The 24,057-nt window shown below is 41.1% G+C and overlaps 1 non-coding gene across 1 annotated transcript; it reads right to left on the bottom strand.

The window, feature by feature from the left end:
- Nucleotides 1–5,485: 5,485 nt before the first annotated feature.
- LOC141636567 (small nucleolar RNA R71) lies at nucleotides 5,486–5,592 on the bottom strand. Its single transcript, XR_012541173.1, has one exon. It is a non-coding gene; the product is annotated as a small nucleolar RNA R71 (small nucleolar RNA).
- Between the last annotated feature and the right edge of the window lie 18,465 nt (nucleotides 5,593–24,057).

Here is a 24,057-nt window from a genome sequence, read left to right as displayed (position 1 = left end):
GACGGATTACAACGAGACGGAGTCTATTTTTGGAAGGTGTTCCAAATCCCACAAGGAAGATTCACTTATGGAATGAAGAGGCAAGGGACCAAGGAGTTGGTTTCCGAAATGTAATAGACTAGTTTTTATTAAATAGGTGGTCATACTAGAATTTATTCATATGCTTACATGTTTGCTTATTTTATTTTCGCGCATGCCAAAATCGTCATTCACATGCATTTTATTTTCGCGGTTGTCAATTCACGTCATTTACAGTCACCAAATTAATTCACTTATAAGGAATTTATGACTAAATTGACAAGATCTCTTACATAACTAAAATTGAGATTAGCCTTACCAATTAGTAACACCTATGAATCTCTTGTTCATTAGAGCCACGCTCGCCCAAGCGGGGTGTTCTCTTTTTACCTTGGGTAAGTAGGGTGGTAAACGGTTATCACACGCTAAAATTGGTTGGACTCAATGGGATATAAGACGGTCTTGTGTTCCGGGGCTAGTAGATGAATTTGAGGAAATTCGTCGACCAAGAGTTCTAGAGGTAGAATTAGTCAACGTGGCTTACCGAATTTACGCAATTATGGGATGTTTCGCCCAAGCGATGCTCATTTTTGTTTAATATTTAGGTCTTAGAATCATTTATATAATTTAGTGGGAGGTCATTATATAAATGCTAAAACTTGCTAAACATGTTTTTACAAGTAAGTTTTAAAACAATGAATGTTAATTTTTCCTTTTTGTTGTAGCATTTTAATTCGCAATGGCAACTTCATCAACTCCATCGACTACTTCACTAGGCAAAGATTCATGGCTAAGGTCCATAATGGACAAATTTATTTTAAAAGATGACGGTAGTAACTTTCTTGAATGGGAATCCAACATCAAAAGTGCCGCGTTGTCCGACAATGTGCTCACTTACTTGACCAATGCTCCTCCAATCGAGCCCAGTGCAAGAGCTTCATCGGCGGTGCGGACCGCCTATGATGACTATGTGAGGATGTTGAATGATATCAAGAATGTGTTGATATGGTAAATATCCCCAAATCTCAAGCTATCATGCATTTCTTTAAATGCGTACGAGATTTTCACTCGTATAATCACTATGTTTTCACAAACACCAAAAGTCCGTCAATACGATGCGGTGGCACGCTTCTTTGAAGCTAAGCTTGAGAGGGGCCAAAAGGTTGGTCCCCATGTACTCAAAATGGTCGAATATGTTGACATCCTAGAGCGTCTAGGGTGTAAGATTCCTAAAACTCTTGTGGTGGATCGTATCCTCCACTCACTCCCCACCAAGTTTGCCCACTTTAGGGTAAACTACAACATGAATGACATGGATAAGAGTTACCATGAAATTAATGCACTCCTCACCCAAGCGGAGAGGGATATGGAGGCTAGTGGGAGCGAAAAAGGGGATGTTTTAACCATGAAATTAAAGAACATGTCCCTTGGAGTCAAGAAAGGAAAAGGGAAAGAAAAGTCCCAATTCAAGAAATCGTCAAAGAAAATTGACAAGGGAAAGGGGAAGGCCGTTGTGAATGGCAATCCCAAGGCAGAAAGTGTCAAGTTCTCCGAGGCCGAATGTTTCCATTGAAATAGGAAGGGGCATTATAGGAGGAGTTGTCCCAAATACTTGGAGGATCTCAAGGAAGGGCGTGTGACGCCTATTGGTATGATTTCCTCTCTCTATGTGATAGACGTTAATTATGCTTGTACTTCCACTTGGGTACTTGATACCGGATGTGGCTCTCACCTTTGTAACCATTTGCAGGGTTTAAGGGACGTGCAAGCACTACCAAAAGGTGATGTAGATCTTCGCATGGGCAATGGAGCTAGAGTAGCCGCCGTTTCCGTGCGGACCTATGTGCTCACTTTAGCTAGTGGTTTAGAGTTGTATTTAAATAAGTGTTATTTTGTACCAACTTTAACTAAGAACATCATCTCCATTTCCGCGCTAGACGTGGAAGGCTTTTGTTTTATGTTTAAGGACAAGTGTTGTACTTTTTCTTTTAATGATGTGGTTTATGGCAAGGCCATTTCAATTGGAGGCATTTATGTTTTAAATGATGTTAATGACGTTTATCATGTGGAAACTAAAAAGCTCAAAACGGGTGATCCAAACGAATCCTACGTTTGGCATTGTCGTTTAGGCCACATAAATGAAAGACGCATTAAGACACTTGCTTCATCAAAAGTGCTCAAACCATTTGGTTTCTAATCTTATGGTACATGCGAGTCTTGCCTTTTAGGCAAGATGACTCGTGCACCTTTTGCGGGAAAAGGGACACGAGCTAGTGAGGTTTTGGCTCTCATACATACGGATGTGTGTGGACCATTAACCATCACCGCTAGAGGAGGTTTTCACTACTTTATTACTTTTACTGATGATTTAAGTAGATATGGGTATGTCTACTTAATGAAGAATAAGAGTGAAGCCTTTGACAAGTTTAAAGAGTTCCAAAAAGAAGTAGAGAACCAATTGGATAAAAAGATAAAGACCCTAAGGTCCGACCGTGGTGGTGAGTATTTAAATATTGAATTTGATTCACACCTAAAAGATTGTGGTATAGTATCACAATGGACTCCTCCTGGCACACCACAATTAAATGGTGTGGTCGAAAGGAGAAACCGAACTTTACTTGATATGGTTCGGTCTATGATGAGTCTAACTGAGCTTCCTAGTTCATTTTGGGGTTTTGCCCTCTTATCTGCAGTATTTTCACTAAATCGAAGCCCGAGTAAAGCGGCCGATAAGACTCCATATGAGATATGGACAGGGAAAGTCCCTCATTTGTCATTCATGCGTATTTGGGGTTGCGAAGCGTACGTTAAGATCAAGTCTGACAATAAGCTTGCACCCAGATCTGACAAATGTGTTTTTGTAGGATATCCAAGGGAAACACGTGGCTACTACTTCTAGAATAAACACGAGAACAAAGTGTTTGTGGCTCGTGATGCTGTCTTCCTAGAAAAGGAGTTTATTTCTAGGAGACAGAGTGGGAGAAAATTTGAACTTGAAGAAGTTCGAGAGCCACAAACTGAGAATGACGTAGAGGAGAACGTGGAGGATAACATTCCCTCTTCCTCTGAAACGGTAATTATTCCTAGAAAGTCAAGTAGGATTTCTAATCCACCTGACCGTTACCTTGGTAACATCGAAGAATATGGTGTTTTGTTACTTTTTGAAAGTGATGAACCCATTACCTACAAATCGGCCATGTTTAGTCCCGACTCCTCGCTTTGGCTAGAAGCCATGTGATGCGTGTCATTATATGATGTTTTAAACCTCATTTTACACGCATTTCAGAGCTCATTTATGTAGTTTATGCTACTATTCTCCCCATTTCTGTCTACTTTCGCGTTTTTGTACATTATTGCAGAAATGTGAAGAATCCAGCGGAAATCGAGCTGAATCCGTCCTCGAGTACTTTGCATTGGATTTGACGTGAAGTATTTACTCAAGAAATGAACTTGGTGCGCATATCGAGGCCCGAAAGACTAATTCACGAAGTTTTTGAAGCCAAGTACCAGCTACTCCAGTCGATCGACTGACCTCCATGGTCGATCGACCAGAGCACGAAGATCAGAGTCCACTGTTAAGCACAGACCAGTCGATCGACTGCCTTGCATGGTCGTTCGACCATCGTACGAGCTGATGCGCAAATTAAAGAAATAGAACGAGAATTCCAAAGCCCATTGTATATTAGGTTTAGGAATAAGTGTTGCATTATATTCCTATATAACGTAACTTGATGTTTTGATAAGAGGCATCGAGATTTATTCAGTTTTTAGTTTATCATTAATAATTAGGGTTCTTAAGATTATTGTTCTTTTATTAATAAAGTTTCTATTTGCATTCGGTTTTGATCCTTCCTCTGCGATTTCCTTGAAGGTACTTTTCTGTTCTTATATTCAGTTTCATTGCTTTAATTTGCTGATAGTTTAGGATTGCTAGGTTAGATCTCCCGAAGCCAAATTATTGTTTATGTTAATTGTTCATTTAATTAATTGAAGTATGAATTCGAATGTTTTAATTGTTAAGTTTATTGTTGTTATTGTTTCCAGTATGAGTAGCTAAGTACCCTGTGCTAGGATGTAGGGAATCTGTAGCGTAGGCAGCATTAGAATAGGGAGACCTGGAATCGCACCACGATCGATCGACCGAACACTCTGGTCGATCGACTGGCCACGTGACTTTTTGCTTCGTTTTAATTAATTTAATTGCTATATTTGACGAATCGAGTGCACGCGACTAGTTGAATGTTTAGGAATTTACCGACCCAATAAAGATCGAAAGATAGGGAAGGGAGACAGCCTACCTAATTAAGACGACTAGATTAGCGAGATCGAAAGATAAGTTAATTTAGACTTTTAATCACTTTTCAGGACGAAAGTTAGCATTAGTGATATTAGGGACCTGTAGCGAGATCGAAAGATGCTACCTGTTAAGTTTGAACCGAGAGGACTTCTTATTTTCCCGTCTCACGTGTTTGTTTTAGACCTACCTAGTATACTGCCACCGAAACTATAGTGAACCGACCATCTTAGCACCCTTTTAATAATTGATTTCATCTGCTAGCTTAGTTTACTTTTCATTTATTGCCTTTAGTTATAGATCAACTCAAATCAAATCCCCCTCACATTTGTTACCTTAGACTAGAATTAGACAACTAATAATTGCATCGCCTCCCTGTGGTTCGACCCTGACTGCCACTAGTTATAGTAGTAGTTTGGACTATATTATCTTTGGTGCACACAACGACAGGCATCAAATTTTGGCGCCGTTGCCGGGGAGGCAATTGTTTAAAATTTTTAGTTGTTTCTATTTTTAGTCTTTATTCTAGTTTAAGGGACATCTGTTCCTTAAACTATTCTCATATTCTACTTGTAGTTTCTTCTTATGCGCAGGTCACAGGGTGGTGAATTACTACCGTTCAATCCTGAGATTGAGAAGACTTTGCGTGAGTTGAGACGATCATCTAGAGTATTGCCGATAGAGGAAGAGCTGAGTACTCTGTCTAGTTAATACGAGAACGAGCTATTCGAGGAGGATCCACCTTCATCACCTATTTCTACTTCTTCAGCTGAGACCGTCACATCTCCAGACATGGCTGAAGAAGCGAGCATAGCCAGTCACTCTGAGCCGACAGCTGAGAATCTATATAAGGGATTCGAATTACCAGAGACGGACAAAAAATTCAAGCCGAAACCGTCCTATATCAACTTGGTTGAGAGAAACCAATTTGGGGGAGCTGCAAATGAAGATGCAGCTAAACATATGGAGACTTTCATTGATTATTGCTGTTCCATACCCCCACCAACCGGTGTGACCTAGGACCAGGTGAAGGAGACTATGTTCATATTCTCTCTTCGTGATGCTGCAAGGGAGTGGTATCGAGACCTGGATCGAGCTGCTAACGGGATCACTGATTGGAAGTCGTTGGCCCTGGCATTCTACAAGAAATATTTCTCTGCCTCAAAGACAAATGCCATTAGAGCTCAGATCACGAGCTTCAAACAGGGTCCTGATGAGAATTTTCATGAGGCGTGGGTCTGTTTCAAGAAGTTCGTGCGCACTATTCCACACCATGGGTTCGAGAAATGGAGCCTATGCACTCAATTTTATAATGGGCTTTATGACGATCAGAGGGCTATCCTGGATGCGGCAGCTAATGGCAGATTCCAGGAGAATGTTGGAGAGACTAAGGGGTGGAAAATTATTAATGATTTGGCCACCCATAAAGCTGAGTATGGAAATTCCAGGGGAAACCAAAGGAGAAGTGTTGAATCCCCTTCTGTAGCTGCATTAGAGGCTCTCACGGCGAGATTTGATAAGTACAAGTTGGGAGGAGCTTCAAAAGGAGGGATCTATCATGTGAATGCTGTTTCAGACGGTCCTTTCGTCTGCAAAAGATGTGGAGGAGAAGGACATGTTTCAGACAGCTATAGTATTCCCTATGAGTCTTGTGCTGCTTTTCAACATTATAGGCAGACAAACACTTATTTTGAGCCGAATGTCCATCCGAATTTGAGGTGGAGTAGCCAAAATATCCTAAATCCGACTCCACCTCTACAAAAGCAGCAGCAGTAGAATTATGTGCCCCCTCATAAGCAGCAGCAGCCATATCAAAAGCCTCCGTATGTCCCTCAGCAGCAGCAGCAGTCCCAAGGCTCCGAATTTTCCGAGTTGAAAAATTTGTTGCTGAAAGAGTCTCAAGCTAGAGAGGTCGGGATGAAGATGTTGGAGAGCTAAATTGCTCAATTGTCTAGCAAGAGTGCAACTCGAGCTCCGGGACATTTACCGTCGCAGACGGATCAAAAGGAGACCCTTAATGCCATCACTTTGAGGAGTGGGTCTACCCTTGATGGGCCCGCTATGGTCGAGGAAGCTACTGAAAGAGATGAGGCGGAACCAAGTAAGAAGAAGGATGTGACGATCAATGGCAAGAAAAAGACAATCAGCAGGTATGTCGGTCGATCGACTGACCTACCCTGTCGATCGACCAGTCCGCAAAGTGAAACAGCTTCTGGTTCTGTAGAAGTCAGTCGATCGACTGACATGCTTGGTCGATCGACTGACTACGCAGCTGATGGTGAGTCTTTTCGTCCTCCAATGCCAAATAACTTGAGGGGCCACTTGTTTCGGGGTACAACTACTCCGAAAATATTGGGGCAAGACCCAAATGCTGATGGGTCGGTCGCGGTTCCAAAGTACGACCCGATGACGATTAATGGTTCATTTTTTAGACGGTCTGAAGAAGGGTCAAGCTACAACAAAGAGAAGGTAGTGGATTTTCAGCCTAAATCCACCGATGCCGGCATGAGAGACCTAGAGAAGAGGGCTAAGTTACTTCTTTCAGCCCCTTATCCAGAGAGATTGGTGTCGAAGAAGGAACAGGTATCGTTTAACAAATTTGAAAATGTTATTCGTAACTTAAACGTACAAGTTCCTTTTCTTGAGTTAGTTAATCAAGTGCCTGCTTACATGAAATTTATAAAGCAACTTTTGTCTAAAAAGAAGTCACTTGAAACTGTGCAATCTGTCGCACTAACTGAGGAGTCATGTTCTTATTTGACCCATACTACACCTCATAAGCTAGAAGACCCAGGTAGCTTTTCAGTCCCATGTAGTATTGTCATCTTTTTTATGGAGAATGCCTTGTGTCACCTAGGAGCCAATATTAGTGTAATGCCTTTGATTCTTGCTAGGAAGCTGAAATTGACTAGGTTTGCAGTTACCAACATGACAGTATAGATGGCTGATCGATCTGCGGTCCAGCCTATAGGAGTCTTAGAGGACATTCCTGTGCAAATAGGAAAGTTCTTTTTCCCTAGTGACTTCGTTGTACTAGATATGCCCGAGGATGCCCACATTCCTATCATATTGGGTAGACCATTCCTGCACACTGCTGGTGCAGTTATAGATGTTGGTTCAGGGACTCTGACCTTCAAAGTAGGGAAGCATTCCATTGTCTTTGCCCAGACAGCTAAGAAGAAAGACCCCATGTGGCCAATCACTTGTAATACGGTTTCTGAAAAGAAATCCTATTTTATGCTATCTGACATGCCTGTCTCTATGCCTGTTTCTGCTATAACACCTCCGCCCCAGATTGGGAGTAAATTGGAGGAAGATTCTTCTATTTTGGATATTGCAGGAGCTGGTTTTGGGAAGAAAGAGCTGCATGTTGCTCCAGCTGTGAAGGAGCCAATCGTTAAAATAGGCGGCCTAGGATGTCTTAGCTATGGCACTGATGAGGAGCCAGTCAAAGTGACGGAGTCCGATTTTGATTTTGACGAGTCAGACGAAGTTATTGATTGGGGAGATGCTGAAGCTGCTGATCCATTGAGTTCTGCAGATGTTGGAGTTAAGAAGAGTGCAGCTGAGAAGATGAGCACTGTAGAGGCTACTTCTTGTAGCCAGGAGCTGAGCAAGTGGGCCATTCCGTCGCTGTTCTTGATCAACTATTAGTTGATTAAGACTTTTTCAAAAAAACAAACATTTTATTTGCTTTCGTTAAACTTTCCTTTTATTGCTTTTGTGTGCGCGAGACTTCGCATTTTAATAAGTTTGCTTAGGATTTTAAATGCTTTAGACAGTTACTTTGGGTTTTGCGCAATTTTGGGCGCGTTATTATGTATATTTGCAGGTTTATGGACCATATTAGCTCGAGTTATTGAGCTATTTCGAAAAAATCAGAACTTACAGCAGCTTTTCCGGTCGATCGACTGTCTCCTATGGTCGATCGACTGAGCTGCGATTTCCAGGAGATTCTGTTTCTGTTCTCATGGTCGATCGACTGGGTGATGTGGTTGATCGACCATGTCCGCTGCTGTACCTGTTTTCGATCATTCCCCTGCTGTGTTTGATCGATTTGCGGAGTTGAGGGAGTCTTTTCTCCACTTTATTCTCCGACTCATTTCTGTTTTCTTCCGTTACTTTATTTTACACATAATTTTGCGTTTCAATAACTGTTTTCTCGGATTTATGCGTGGTATTTTCTGTCTTTTCAGGTACTTATTGGTAGCACTGCTAGCTACTGAAACCTCCTAGCTCACGCTGGTTTGGGGAGGTTTCCTTTTGCTGCGCTTAAAGTCTTGTGAGTTCCGAGTTCTTACTTCATGTCCTTTTCAGTTAATTTTCTCGCAAATTCCGGTTTCCCTTTTATTTTACTATTTGATTTTGCACAATGGGGACATTGTGTGATTTGGTTTGGGGAAGGATTTTGCGTCGCATTTCATTTGCTTGCATTCACGTTTACATTTTTGTCTTGCATTGTTGTTTATTTTCTCTTATATATACAGAAAATTCAAAAAAAAAATTAAAAAATTTTAAAATTCCAAAAAATTGCACGTTTATTTTAGCATATAGGTCGAGTCGGAACGGTAGTATTTCAATGATGACATTGCATTTGTATTTGTTTATGCCTAAGCCGTGCTTAATTGACATGTTATCAGTAGAATCACATATGCATATCTTCGAGTTTTCGTTAATTATTTGCTGAACTTGAGACTTGACTTAGATTTTTGGCAAACTACTTCATTTTCTGAGATTTAGAGCCTATAACTGGTGTCATTCATGACCAATTTATCTAGGATTGTGAGTAGTTACTCCTTATGAGACATGTTACATCAATTTGCATAAATATGAACTTAATCTGCTTAATACATGTATGCGTTCGGTTTGTGGTTAGTTGACACATGTGGAAGAGGTCACCCCTTTATTCATTTTGCCCATAAGCTCCACACTGCCAGAAATAGCCTTTTTGTCCCGTTAACTACATCCTACATTTAGCCTGCCCTTGTCAAGCTAGTAGTTTATGTTCTTGGGATTGTTACTTCATTTTTGGTTGCATATGCTCTTTTGAGGTGTTGATGGGAAGATTAAAAAGGAAGGAAAGAAAGAAGAAAAAAAATAGAATTGAAAAAAAAAAAAGAAAAATGGTTCGGAAAAGAGAAAAAAACGCATGCTGTACTGTAGAGGGTGGTCGATCGACTGCCCATCTTGGTCGATCGACCGAAGCCCGAGAAGAAAAGAAAATCAAATCGCATAATTCAAAGTCTTTATTAAATGGCGATTTTTGTTCCCATGCTCTATTATCATCTTATGGGGAGTTGATTAATTATGGAGATTGTGAGTTTTGTGCTTGCTATTAGCACCGTTTCGATTGGAAGCTTGAGCAAGAAGTTGGATGTTGTCATAATTTGGTTCCCTTAGTTACTAGCTTGGCTTCTAACTCTGTTTTTATCCAAATTTATCTTAGCCTCTTCTTACCCATTACCTCACATATCCATATTTACCTCGGCATGTGTCATGGTCATTTGTTTGGTTGGAATGCATATGTATGGTTGTAGAGATTATTTTCATATTAGATTGCAGGCATGTTCTTATAGGTCGTAGTTAGGTGAGAGTCATTACAATATTACTTCTTTCTATCTTTTACATATACTCACCCGTATTCATTGAGTGATTCGAGCGACCCGTGAGAGTCCATAATGATAAGTCTCTACAGTTGACGGTTCAGCAGTTTTTAATGACTTCATAACTCGTTTGCATGATTCATATTGCTAATTGATTGCTAGTTGTAGCATTACATTGGTTTAGGCTATTCGGTTTGCATTTCGCTCTGAGATTGAACTCGTTCCATTAGGTTTTAGGATCGAGTCTAGTTCTTGCTTGGGGACAAGCAAGGGTTTGGTTTGGGGAAGTTTGATGCGTGTCATTTATATGATGTTTTACACCTCATTTTACACGCATTTCAGAGCTCATTTATGTAGTTTATGCTACTATTCTCCCCATTTATGTCTACTTTCGCCTTTTTGTACATTATTGCAGAAATGTGAAGAATCCAGCGAAAATCGAGCCGAATCCATCCTCGAGTACTTTGCATTGCATTTGACGTGAAGTATTTACTCAAGAAATGAACTTGGTGCGCATATCGAGGCCCGAAAGACTAATTCACGAAGTTTTTGAAGCCAAGTATCAGCTACTCTAGTCGATCGACTGACCTCCATGGTCGATCGACCAGAGCACGAAGATCAGAGGCCACTGTTCAGCACAGACCAGTCAATCGACTGCCTTGCATGGTCGATCGACCATCGTACGAGCTGATGCGCAAATTAAAGAAATAGAACGAGAATTCCAAAGCCCATTGTATATTAGGTTTAGGAATACGTGTTACGTTATATTCCTATATAACGTAACTTGATGTTTTGATAAGAAGCATCGAGATTTATTCAGTTTTTAGTTTATCATTAATAATTAGGGTTCTTAAGATTATTGTTCTTTCATTAATAAAGTTTCTATTTGCATTCGGTTTTGATCCTTCCTCTGCGATTTCCTTCACGGTACTTTTCTGTTCTTATATTCAGTTTCATTGCTTTAATTTGCTGATAGTTTAGGATTTCTAGGTTAGATCTCCCGAAGCCAAATTATTGTTTATGTTAATTGTTCATTTAATTAATTTAAGTATGAATTCGAATGTTTGAATTGTTAAGTTTATTGCTGTTATTATTTCCAGTATGAGTAGCTAAGTACCCTGTGCTAGGATGTAGGGAATCTGTAGCGTAGGCGGCATTAGAATAGGGAGACCTGGAATCGCACCATGGTCGATCGACCGAACACTCTGGTCGATCGACTGGCCACGTGAGTTTTTCTTCGTTTTAATTAATTTAATTGCTATATTTGACGAATCGAGTGCACGCGACTAGTTGAATGTTTAGGAATTGACCGACCCAATAAAGATCGAAAGATAGGGAAGGGAGACAGCCTACTAATTAAGACGACTAGATTAGCGAGATCGAAAGATAAGTTAATTTTGACTTTTAATCACTTTTCAGGACGAAAGTTAGCAGTAGTGATATTAGGGACCTGTAGCGAGATCGAAAGATGCTACCTGTTAAGTTTGGACCGAGAGGACTTCTTATTTTCCCGTCTCACGTGTTTGTTTTAGACCTACCTAGTATACTGCCGCCGAAACTATAGTGAACCGACCATCTTAGCACCCTTTTAATAATTGATTTCATCTGCTAGCTTAGTTTACTTTTCATTTATTGCCTTTAGTTATAGATCAACTCAAATCAAATCCCCCTCACATTTGTTACCTTAGACTATAATTAGACAACTAATAATTGCATCGCCTCCCTGTGGTTCGACCCTGACTGCCACTAGCTATAGTAGTAGTTTGGACTATAAATATTATCTTTGGTGCACACAACGACAGGCATCACCATGCGGTCCGAAATGGATTCCATGTACGAGAACCAAGTATGGGACTTGGTGGATTTACCTGAGGGGGTTCGACCCCATCAGTGTAAATGGATATATAAAATTAAGCTCGGCATGGATAAACATGTGGATGTTTACAAAGCTAGATTGGTGGCAAAAGGTTTCACCGAAGTTCATGGTTTACACTATGACGAAACCTTCGCTCCAGTCGCTATGCTTAGGTCCATTTGGATAATCTTAGCGGTTGCCGCATTTCATGATTATGAGATTTGGCAAATGGATGTCAAAACCGCCTTCTTGAATGAGATTCTGGAAGAAGAGGTGTACATGATACAACCTAAAGGTTTTGTTGATACATCTAACCCTAAGAAGGTGTGTAAGCTTAAAAAGTCCATCTATGGTCTTAAGCAAGCATCTAGGAGTTGGAATCATCGCTTTGATCACGTTATTAAACAATACGGTTTCACTAGAAGTGTGGAAGAACCGTGTTTGTACATGAAGTTTAGTGGGAGTAAGGTTGCATTCCTTGTCCTATATGTGGATGACATATTACTCATTGGGAATGATGTTCCAATACTCACTTCCGTTAAGGAGTGGCTAGGGAAACACTTCCAAATGAAGGACTTGGGAGAGGGACAACGAATCTTGGGTATCTGGATCTATAGGGATAGGTCCAAGAGGATACTAGCATTGAATCAAGAAGCTTATATTGACAAAGTTATTGACCGGTTCAATATAAAAGACTCCAAGAGAGGATATCTACCTATGGGCCAAGGGATCACTTTGAGCAAGTCACAGTCTCCCTCCACCCCTAAGGAAATTGAACACATGAAGACCGTCCCTTATGCTTCCACTGTTGGGTCTATCATGTATGCTATGATTTGCACTCGTCCCGACGTTGTGTATGCCTTGAGCATGACAAGTCGGTATCAAGCCAAGCCTAGTGAGAGTCACTGGATAGCCGTAAAGAACATCCTTAAGTACTTGAGAAGGACTAAGGATTCGCTGTTAGTGTTTGGAGGAGAAACTGAGTTGCGTGTAAGAGGTTACACGGACACAAGTTTCCAAACCGATTGGGATGACATGATATCCCAATCCGGCTATGTGTTTATGCTAAATAGAGGAGCTGTTTGCTGGAAGAGGTTCAAGCAAAGCGTTACTGCGGATTCTACAACAAAGGCTGAGTACCTTGCAGCGTTTGAGGTTGCGAAGGAAGCTGTTTGGATTAGGCAATTCATGGAGGGGCTAGGAGTAGTCCATTCCGCCAAAGATCCTATCACACTATATTGTGATAACAGTGGAGCTATTTTTCAAGCCAAAGAGCCTAAGTCTAGTAACAAATCTAGACACATCTAAAGGAAATACCATGTAATTAGAGATTATATAGAAAGGAAGGAAATTGACATATGTAAGGTTGGGACAGATGATAATATTGCTGATCCTTTAACCAAGCCTTTATCAAAGGCTAAGCATGATGGTCATGTCGTCGCTATGGGATTGAGACGAGTACCAGATTTTCTTTAGATTATGGATATGTAATAATTGGATAATGTATCTTTTATTATATATATGATAATCACATTCATTGTTTTCGTATTCATTCTTTTATGAATCTTTTATTTAGTGTGACTAAATTTTAATACCTTGTTATCTGAATAAGTTGTGGAAACAATGTTGAACACTATTCAAGTGAATAAGATGAACAATGTATTTTGTCCCTAGTCACTTAATGAGGTGACGTCTCGGAGTGACTAGATTGTAAGTCTATTGATGGTTGTTCAACACCATAAGGTCATATGTGATGACTGGTCGATTACATATGTGACACCCTCATTTTTAGCGTAAAATAAACACGTAAAATTTTACGAAAAAACTGACAGGATATGTTTGTAATTGGTTCAACCAGATAAAATCTGTAATTTTAAAAACTTTTCTAAACCAACCACAAACACTTCCAAATGAAGAGTGCCAAAACCTGCAAATACTAACACCCTAATTTACTAAAACTGTTAATTTACTAAAGTTGTACTAATTGATTAATGTGATTAATATTAGTACGAAAGTAATATGTGTAGTGGTACACGTATATTTACGGAGTGAATTGAACGAATTAATTATGGAAGTATTTAAACATGATACGATGTTTAAAATAAAAATTACACGGATTTGTGCGACAAATATAAGAACCAACATGGACCCGTAAATGGTCAAGTGGACCGTGTAAAATAAGAGTAGTGGATGATTACTCACATAATCATTTCACCTTATTTTGTATACTACCATAATTTATCTTATGTAAGAGTTTGCATGTGATGTAAGATAAAAACATAAGACAAAATTTATCTACTCCCTCACTCCACCTCCACCCGCCACTTCCCTTCCTATTTCACTCCATCTATTGTTCATTTATTCACTCTACCTCACTTTTTCACTCAACACTTTTGCATGTGAATAATTTCTCCAACATCTCTCTAAAATAATATTCATCATTACTAATCTTGTTAGTAAAAATAAATATTATTACTAAGACTAGTTAGTAATATTATTAATAATAATCAAGGATACAATATTAACAAGTTCTAGTTCAATACTTGTTATTATTATTGGGTTAGTTCTTGGGTGCAAAAAGAAGGAGATCTTCTTTTTGAAGATTTGCAAGGAGGATCTTCCATTTGGTTTAAGCTCAAGAATAAGCTAGTAAGGTGAACTAGTTTGTGCCCTTTTTACCACTAAATCAATGTAAGGAAATTGTTTTTCCTTATACTTTCTTTTTATGCTTTCATATTAGCATGCATGTTACATAGATCACCTAAATGACAATTTATGAGATAAATTAATTTTATTAGAGAGTCTAATATGGATCTATGATCTTTCAAATGTTGCCAAAGATTTTGTGGAATATTACACTGCTCTGCTTGGGACTGCAACAAATGTGGAGCCACTGGACAGTTCATTTATTGCTCAAGGAACTACCTTGTCCCAAGATGATTGGACTCCTCTGACAGCTCCTGTCAATAAATCTGAAATTAAGACTGCTTTGTTCAGTATTGGGTCCACCAAAAGCCCTGGACCTGATGGTTTTTCCTCAGGGTTTTTTAAGCACTCTTGGGATGTTATTGAGGAAGATTTTTGCCATGCTATTCAATTGTTTTTTTTTCTACTGGTAAACTGGTGAAGAAAGCCAATACTACCCTCATTTCTCTTTTGCCTAAGAAAAAAGTTCCTAAGTCTGTTCAAGATTTCAGGCCTATTTCTTGTTGCTCCACTATTTACAAGGTCATCAGCAAGATCATTGCTACCCGCATGCAGCATCTCCTTCCTAAGCTTATTGGAGGAGAACAAAGTGCTTTTTTCAAAAGAAGGAACATTTTTGAGAATGTGATGCTTTCTCAGGGCCTTGTTAAGGGTTACAATAGGAAGCACCTTACTCCTAGATGCTTAACTAAGGTAGATATTAGGAAGGCTTTTGACACTTTAAAATGGTCTTTCATTGAGAATATGTTGGTAGCTTTTAATTTCCCTGCTGCTTTTGTGAAGCTCATAATGGCTTGCCTCACTGGTTCTTGGTTCTCTTTGAAAGTCAATGGGTCCAGTCATGGATTTTTCAAGGGGAGAAATGGTGTTCGTCAAGGAGATCATTTGTCTCCTTACATATTTGTGTTAAGCATGGAGGTTTTATCCAGATATCTTCGTGAAATTTGTAAATTACCTCAAGTCTCTATGCATCCAAAATGTGTGGTAATTAAGCTTACTCATCTGATATTTGCTGATGACCTAATGATTTTATCCAGAGGTGACTTGCCATCTGTTAGTGCTGTTGTGAAGACCCTTGAACATTTCGGTAGGCTTTCTGGTTTAAGAGCTAATCCTGAGAAAACTTCCATTTTCTTTGGAGGAGTCCAGGATTAGGTTAAGCAGGCTATCCTTACCTTCACACATTTTCAGCAAGAGGAATTTCCTATCAGATACTTGGGTGTCCCTTTTGTTCCGGGAGTAATTCCAGAGCAGTTATATGTTACCACCCGTGCTTGTAGAATGACGTCTTTAGTTGAATCCTCCTTGTGGTCTCCTGAAACGATGAACAAACTGAGGGCTCGGCTTTGGACCGAGCGAACTCACTCCGACGCTCAAGTCAGTAACTTAGAGAGGTAAGTTGTTGTTACTTGGCAAAGTACGTATTGTAGAGAGATAAGGAAGATATTACCAGATGAATAGTGATTCTTAGGTTAAATTGTGGATCCCTTACTCAATGAGAGTAGAGGAGTATTTATAGACTTTCACCTTTTGTCACGTAGTGGCCAAGTGGCCAAGTGGCTAGCAGGTGGAAAGACTGATCTACCCCTCGGCCGAGGGACCCATGGCAGGTCGACGGGCCCTGTTGACTCACCGCCGAGGGGTCTTGGATATGAGTTCGCGGATGTGTGCCCCGGCTGGCTGGTTGCCCCGGCCGGGACCCATCCGACAGCCGACAGCCTCGTCGGTTAGACCGTCTAAGCCGTTGACTTCTTTGTGGATATCTTTGACCTTGCTCAATATGTTGATCGGTCGGGTGCGAAATATGTCCCATCAATTTGCCCCCAGCGTAGTCTATGCCGTGGTATGGGCTCCGATGTATGTTGAGCGTATATTCTGTGTAAGACAAAATTTTCTGCCCCGGCTTCTTTTACCTCGGCGTGGCTCTACTTAGGCCGTACCATATCCCCCCTCCACATGGTTGTGTAATGGACATCCGATGTGGAAAAGGCAATGGCGCTGGCTGAGACCAGGGTGGAGAGTGCTTGGTTGTTTCGATTGCCCCTGGCCGGTGCTTTCTGGCTTGGTTGATCATGTGGCCGGCGGAGAAACGGATACTTAGGAATTTGTTGAGGAAGATGAACAGGCAGAGAGATATGAAGGGGCGTGTTGAAGACGCTTGGTCACTGTTGCTGACGCGGATATGGACCCCATGGAAGAAGTTGTGCTCGACATATAGCACCCATCAAAACCAGGCCCAAATAATACATTTCTTATGCATGAAAATTGGATGGGTTTGCGTAAAAGAGAGGTATTATGTGCGGTTGAAGCTCGAGACCCGTACACCCCTTGATGCCGTGTGGGAACAAAAGAAAAATCAAATGGGAACAAGGGGAGAGGGCCGAATGTGGCGGCACCAAGGGAGAAGAATCCTAGTTTATATTTTTGCATTTTTCAACATAGTTTGAATAAGATTTGACAAAAGAGTCTAAGTTGTAAGTTCTATGCATCTAATCATCCTAGAACTTACAAACTAGCATTTAATGTTTTACTTGGAGGCCAAGGCTTTTGTCCTATATAAGGACCTAGCCTCCCTCATTTGTAATCATCCAAGTTGAAGTAAAAACATTTTAGAGAGAGAAACTTATTGGTTTCAATCTTTTTCAAAGAGTCGATGATTTCGAGTCTTGCCTTAAACTAAGGACGTGCTCCGCAGTTTGAGTTGAATTGCTTGACGCGTTTCGAGTAATTCCCCATTGTTATCACTATAGGTCTAGTGATACCAAATATCCCATTGTTTTCGATCTCTTCTCAAGGAATCGAAACAAATATCCTTTATCCTTTGCACAACAAAACCCAAAAACAAAACAATTAAGTCTTCCGCTACGTATACGCATCAAATGGTATCAGAGCTTCGGCTCTTGATCACCCCAAAAAAATCAAGACGGTCCTAAGGAGGTCCCAATCAGTTGATAGTTGAATATCCAACGCGCTTGGTATTCAAAGATTAAACTCGGCGAGGTAGTTGAGGTTTAATCGATTGGATCTTGAAGGCACGAATTGAACCAAAAAAAAAAAAAAAAAAAACACTGTTCACGGTACTGTTCACTGAAAAAAAAAAAAAAACCCCACACATCTTTCTTTTCGAAAAAAAAATCAAAAACACCAATCACCAAACATGAACTTCGACGATCCCAACTTTCTCAAGGATCTTCAAAAGACCCTAAAGAATTTACAAGAACACGATCCCAAATGGCGCCAAGAGACGTGAACGAGTCATTGACGAGTTCAAAATGAGTGAACTACCCGAGTTCACAGGAGGCACGGATCCCGAGTCTTACCTTGAATGGGAAAGACAAATAGATCGGATGTTTGATTTTAAGGGACTCGATGATGAACAAAGTCTTTGCAAGTACGCCATTTTGAAATTAAGAAATGGGGCTTCATTATGGTATGAAAGCCTTAAGACCGTAAGAGTTCGAGCCGGAAAGGCAAAGATAACATCATGGCACGTGCTTAAACTCAAATTACGGAAAAGATATGTACCCGCCACACATAGGCTCACAACCTATCGTAAGATCACCGATCTTACCCAAGGAAGGCTAAGTGTCCTGGAATACATTAACGAATTTACAAACCTAGCCTTAATGGGAGACTTGGTGGAGGATGAGGACATAAGAATGGCGCGATTCCTACGAGGTCTAAACCGCAACATCGCCCATGTTGTCGAGTTACAGAATTACTCAGATTTCGATACCTTGTGTAGTATGTGTCTCAAAGTGGAGGCACAAGGAAAGACGAAGGTGGCAACCACCTATGGTGAGAATAGCCGGACTTGGAAAAATGAGAACAACTCAAGAACAAGCACCACGGGAAATACCACCGATCCCAAGACGACTCCTACCTCCAGTGCTGCTATCAAACCGCCCGCCTCAAAGGAGAATAGCTACACGCAGATTCGGTGTTTTAAATGTCAAGGGTTTGGACATTTCAAGAATGCGTGCCCGAATCAACGAACCATCACCAGGACGATATTGAGCAAGACTCAATCTCCCTCCGAACCCCATGATGTTGAACGCATGAAGTTGATCCCTTATGCTTCCGTTGTTGGATCAATCATGTATGCCATGATATGCACACGTCCTGATGTCTCGTATGCCTTGAGCATGACGAGTAGATATCAAGGAAATCCAGGTGAGAGTCACTGGATTGCTGTCAAGAACATCCTTAAGTACTTGAGAAGAACTAAGGATTCTATCCTAGTGTTTGGAGGAGACACTGAGTTGCATGTTAATGGATACACGGACTCAAGTTTTCAAACAGATAGAGATGACTTGAAATCACAAGCTGGTTTCGTTTTTATGCTCAATGGTGGTGCCGTAAGCTGGAGAAGCTTCAAGGAAGTCAGAATCATGGATTCTACAACGGAGGTGAGTACATTGCAGATCGAAGTCGCTAAGGAAGTCGTTTGGATCGGCAATTCACGGAAGGTCTAAAAGTAGTACCTACCGCCAATGATCCCATCACTCTCTATTGTGATAATAGTGGGACGATCTTCCAAGCTAAGGAGCCAAAGTCTAGTAATAGATCTAGACATGTACTTAGAAAATATCACGTAATAAGAGATTTCATTGAAAGAAAGGAAATTGCAATTTGTAAGGTTGGGACGGATGACAACATAGCCGATCCGCTCACCAAGCCTTTATCGCAGGCTAAACATGATGGACATGTTACGTCCATGGGACTTAAACGTGTACCAAGTTTTTGTTAGATTTTGAAATGAAATAAAAGTGTTGTTTTTGTTCATGTTCACAATCACATTTGTCTTTTATCTTTAATTTATACATTGTTACATCCAAACGGGTTGTAGTGACAAATTGAACCCCGTTAAAGTGAACACGGATTAACATAGTATTTGCCCATAGTCACTTGTATGAGGTGACGTCTCGAAGTGACTAGAATGTGATGCGATTGATGGCAAGTTCAAGTGCCATAGAGTCATGTGAGATGACTAGTCGATCACATAGGCAGACTGTAGGCAAACGTCTGAGGTGTCCCCCACGTCGACTGATCCACTCCGTAGGAATGTAAAACCCCTGTGTAGTCCCCAACTCCACTCCACCAAACCGGATGCGGTCCCTATCCCCTGAGCGTACGCCATCTCGTGCATGTTCCGGAGTGTCAAGGTAGATGACACTCTCTCCGCTAAGTAGCTGGATCGCGTCTCCGGGGTGTCGAGGTAAGGGTAGCACGGAAAAGGATGCTGCTGCTGCTGTGGTGCCACCGGCCGTGGCCTAGTCTCCGAGGTCCTCTCCCTCACTCGACGGGGTCCTCTCCCCAACCTAGGTCTCTCCACTACCACAACCGACGCATTCTCACCCTTCTTCGGCTCTGGTATCACCTCGAGAATCGCGTCGTCGATGAGGTAGGTCTGCAGATGGCGGGGTCTATCAACATCCTCCTCCTCCTCCTCCTCCTCGACGTCGGAGTCCACCGTCACTACCGCCGGCTCTAGGGGCTCCGTCGGTGGGAGGTGCTCAGGAGCTGGAATCTTCATCCAACTCACGCCCCACACCCTCCAAGCTAGGCTACCGTCAGCCAAAGTCCTCAACCATTTCAGGTCGAGATAGTAGTCACGATCCATAGTGGGCACTGGGGTAGCTAGAGGCACGTACTCCGAAAAAGTCTCAAAGGAGGTTAGCTTTTCAGCTAACCGAGTGGCGATAGCGCCACAACTCAGGTACCGGGAAGAGGCAGTAGCCATCAAGGCAAGGGTCGCACAAACCATGGAAGGAGCATTAAAGACTACTTTCCTGGTCCGCTTCGGGTTCAAGTAAGACATCAGAAGTAACACCTCATGGTTGTTCAGCTTACTGATATCCGGTCGATCATAAAAGGAGGTTCGAGAGGGAACGAAGAAAGATCCTCAATGTGACATGCTGAACATCATTAATCAGCATGTTACTTGAGGTGGGGGCTGGTTTCCCGGTCAGACAAGGCATTAGGTGGCAGACACCGCACTCAGCAGGGATATTAGTGATGGAATCCTTGGGAGGCTTGGCCAACCCAAGGTGAGAAGCAAATTGGTCCATAGAAAGCAAGAAACTAGTGTTCATCAACCGAAACTCAACGGTCTGGGCAGCGGGGTCATAGATTAAGGAGCTCATAAACTCCAAGGTAAGAAAAGGATAAGAGTGTTTCCTCAGCCTATACAAACCCATAAGGCCCAAAGTCTCAAATATGTGATGGACATCCGTCTCTATCTCCAATTCCTCCAACAGTGTAGTATCTATACACCTCGTTGGTCTCATCTTGCGTTTTTGTAAAACTACAAAACGCTCTTGCTGTTTGAAATCAACAAAAACAACAGAAGGGTAATCCGGAACTGCGGGTACCACAGGTCCAATCCCTTCCCCAACCTCGCCTCGGATTACCCCTCCCCGTTTACTTTGACGAGTTCCTATGTTCGGTCTCGGATCTGTTTGACAAAGATATGACTTAAGTAACTTGCATAAACACGTAAAGCATATACTTCATGTAATTTGGACTTACATACTCAGTTAGGCACTTAAATTTACCAACAAATTCGACATGTGAAGCACATAATTCATGCCATTAACTTTGATTACTCAGCTAGGTACACACATTCACCAGCAGTCTCCCAAATTTGATATATATAAACTCAGTTTATTACTACTCAAAAGCCATAGTCGTGAAAAATTTATCATGGTGATTGCACATGCTCAACAAATTCGGATATCCTAACATGATTCTAAGGTTGTTCCATACACATCCTAATTACATGTGAGGCATTCTTACTAACTCATGAAAACTAACTTAGAACATATCATCATGGAGTAAAACTCTTAGGACTTGATTTTGGGACAAATAAGACTCGAAAACAAGAACTAACTTGGACAGAATTAGACTCAACAAAGGACTCGATTTGGACACTTAGATGGACTGTTTTAAGGACTAACAAACTATATAAGGACAGATTTAGAAGCTAATAAACGATTCAACCAAAGCAAGGCACGAAACAGCCTGTTTTGGACGAATATAAGATCCTAATTAGCTTGATAACTTTGAAAGAAAGCAATGGAAATAAGATTGTAACTTAAATGCTTATGAACTAAACATTCAAATAACAATTCCCACAATGACTTAAGGCAACAAAACAGAAACTTTGGGACTGTTTTGACACGAAAACAAGAACAAGTAACCGAGATATGACTTAATCTAGATCACGAAGCAGGTTTAAGCCTTGGAATTAAACTCAAGATCACGAAGCAAGAGCTTAATCCCGCCTCAAACACTAAGTAATGAGGGGTTTTCTGCACTAAGCAAGAAGAAAATTGATTGAAAACTTCAGTTTCAAACTCATATTTTAATTCACTCAAATCTGCCTTTTACAATGAGAAATGAGCTCCTTAAATAGAGTCCTTGTTGCAATCCTAGCCATTCATTTAAAGTAGCATCTAAGGGCTCAAAAGAGCCTCCTAATACTCCAAGAAAAACGGCTCAAAGCCCTACACAAATCAGAAAACAAAAGGCTACAAGACAAATGAAAATAAAGAGGATTGTTGGTAATTGTACAAGCTTCCTTTGGCATGCTTCACTTATTTATCTTATAAAGACTTCTTGGGCAGCTGGTGGGGCTCGTCCATAAGGAGTATAAGACCCAAAATTGCAGCAAAAGGTCCCTTAAAGCTTTCCTAGACAAAAGAAGAAAGCTTGAAAGCGATGGTTGTGCTTCTCTCCAAAACCGTGCCCATTGGACCACCCGGCTGTTTGTTCTCTTTAGCACCAGATTTAATCCTCTTCAAGACTTAATATCCTAGGCAAAAAGGCTCTAAACTCATCATAGAAGAGTCTTAGGCTGGAAAATGGCATGTGTTCTTAGACGGAATCGGAATTGGACCTCATTTTAAGAGATGGCCCAAAACCGTGGAAAATGGAGCTTGGTGTTGTTGCTATTTTTGCTTCAATCTCTCTCTCTTCAAAAGGACTTGCACTCAAGTCCTGGAAATCATCATCCTCATTCTGCACATAGCTTGGACTCAAGTCCCCAACATCAAATGTTACATGAATTCCCAAGAGATCAACCTTGTACTTGTTGAACCCAATTTGCTTGATGACTTTGAAAGGACCTTCTTCACTTGCTATTGACTTATTTTTTCCTTTCTTAAGGACTCTTTGCTTGTTGATTTTAACCCACACAAGGTCCCCGGGCCTGAATATGCGAGCTTGCTTAGGAATCATAGATATTTCCTTGCATTTCATGGCCTTAGTATGGATGGGAGGATCTCTTTCAACTCGTTTCTTGAGTCCTTTCCATTCCTCAACAATTGGTTCGAAATTTTGCACTTGGGCAGCCTCATTGTCGTGGCCATTACCATCACTAGCCTTGCACTTGAATTCAAATGAGTTAGTTAAACTTGGATTAGAAAATGAAGTAGGCTCACATTGCAAGCCTTCAAAGAAGCCCTCGGTTTGATCTTTCCATTTGAGTAATGCTTGGACCCTTGGCTCCTTGAATTCATCTTTGGCATGGACAACATGGACAGTCCCCACGCCATCCTCCCCTTGACTCACCTTGTCTTCATTGATCAATAATACTTTCTTGGGTGGTTCAAACATGGAATCGGGTGGTAGGGGTGCTAGCACAACTTTCTTTGAACCAAGCTTGAAAGTGTAGGTGTTGTCTTGACCATTGTGCATTGAATCTTTATCAAACTCCCATGGCCTACCAAGTAGAAGATGGCAAGCATCCATAGGTAGAACATCACAAAGAACTTCATCAACATAGTTCTTTCCCATGGAGAAGGACACTAGGCATTGCTTATCCACCTTAATTTCAGCTCCTTTGTTAAGCCACCTCAACTTGTAAGGATTAGGATGGTCTTGTGTAGGTAAGGAGAGCTTCTCAATGAGAATATTAGAAGCCACATTGGTATAGCTCCCACTATCAATGATAAGGTTACAAACTCTTCCCCCAATGGTGCATCTAGACCTAAAGAGTTGTTGTCTTTGGTCTAATTCCATAGATTGGGTACTCAATGCTCTCCAAATGACCAAACTCACTCCCTCATCCGGTTCTACAACCATGGCAGCCTCCTCTTGCACCGTTTCTTCCTTACCATCATCACAAACAAGGATCTCATCCTCACCCCAATGAACTACCTCAAATGTGCTAAGGGCTCTCTTGGTTGGACACTCTTTAGCATAGTGACCGAATCCTTGACTTTGGTAACATTTTTTCAGAGATGTGGTGCTTTTGGTGGGAATCATGGGTGCCTTGCCTTTGTCAAGAGTAGGTGTTTTGTTTTAAGGGGTTGGTTCATCAACCTTGGTCTCGGTTTGGGTGGAGTAGGGGGCTGTTTTGGCGGCTGTTTTTGTGGTGGCAGCTCTCCCCTTTCCCAATTTCTCAACCCTCAAAGATAGGTTCACGGCCTCCTCAAAGGACAACACTTGATGCATTCTTACCTTACTAGCAATCTTAAAATCCAAACCCTCAATAAACCTAGCAATCTTTTGTTCGGGTTGTTCATTGACTTCACATTGCAAGGTTAATTGTTCAAAGTCTCTAAGGTAAGACTCAA

This window comes from Silene latifolia, chromosome Y (genome assembly GCF_048544455.1).
Source record: "Silene latifolia isolate original U9 population chromosome Y, ASM4854445v1, whole genome shotgun sequence".
Classification (NCBI taxonomy): Eukaryota; Viridiplantae; Streptophyta; class Magnoliopsida; order Caryophyllales; family Caryophyllaceae; genus Silene; species Silene latifolia.
Note: the sequence above shows the minus strand (reverse complement) of the source record. Positions and strands in the feature narration are given on the sequence as shown.